A 1,120-nucleotide genomic window follows, 5' to 3' on the forward strand; every position below is an offset into this window, starting at 1 on the left:
GCATCAAACTCTATATATGTGTGTTCTGTCCTATAAATACATACTTATGATAGAGTGTAATTTATAAATTAGGCACAGTAAAAGATTAACAATAACTAATAATAAAATAGAACAAATAAAACAATATGCCAACATCACTACTCTTACGCTTTGAAACCATTCTTAAGCAAAATAAAGGTTACTTGAACACAAGCACTGGGACACTGGATCTCATAATTGAGATGGTTATTAAGTGACTAACGGGTGGGTAGCATATAAGGCGTGGGTATGCTTGATTAAGGAATGATTCACATTCCAGGCAGAATGAAGTGGGACGGTGCAAGATTTCATCACACTACTCAGAACAGCAGCAAGTTGAAATGTATGAATTATTTCTGGAATTTTCCATTTTGTATTTTTTTTTTTTTGGACGGAGTTTTGCTTTGGTCACCCAGGCTGGAGTGCAATGGTGCGATTTCTGCTCACTGCAATCTCTGCCTCCCAGGTTCAAGTGATTCTCCTGCCTCAGCCTCCCAAGTAACTGAGATTATAGGCGTGTGCCACCATGTCTGGCTAATTTTTGTATTTTTAGTAGAGATGGGGTTTCAACATGTTGGTCAGACTGGTGTCGAGCTCCTGACCTCCAGTGATCAGCCAGTCTCGGACTCCCAAAGTGCTGGGATTACAGGCATGAGCCACTGCTCCCAGCGCATTTCATATTTTCATACTGTGATTGACCACGGGTAATTGAAAAGGCTGAAAGCAAAACTACCGATAAGAGGGGACTACTATGTAATCAAATAGATAGTCTGATGACCCTGAAACAGAACTCAAGGCCAATCCTCCTTTCTAGCCTCTCCTGGTTCAATGTGTAACGTGGATACTGAAATCAAGCTCCTCTCTTCTGGTTGATTTCTGGATCTCAGGTCACTACAAGCTCCGCCTCCCGGGTTTACGCCATTCTCCTGCCTCAGCCTCTCGAGTAACTGGAACTACAGGCGCCCGCCACCTCGCCCGGCTAGTTTTTTGCATTTTTTAGTAGAGAGGGGGTTTCACCGTGTTAGCCAGGATGGTCTTGATCTCCTGACCTCGTGATCCGCCCTCCTCGGCCTCCCAAAGTGCTGGGATTACAGGCTTGAGC

This window comes from Colobus angolensis, unplaced genomic scaffold (genome assembly GCF_000951035.1).
Source record: "Colobus angolensis palliatus isolate OR3802 unplaced genomic scaffold, Cang.pa_1.0 Scaffold329, whole genome shotgun sequence".
Taxonomy (NCBI): domain Eukaryota; kingdom Metazoa; phylum Chordata; class Mammalia; order Primates; family Cercopithecidae; genus Colobus; species Colobus angolensis.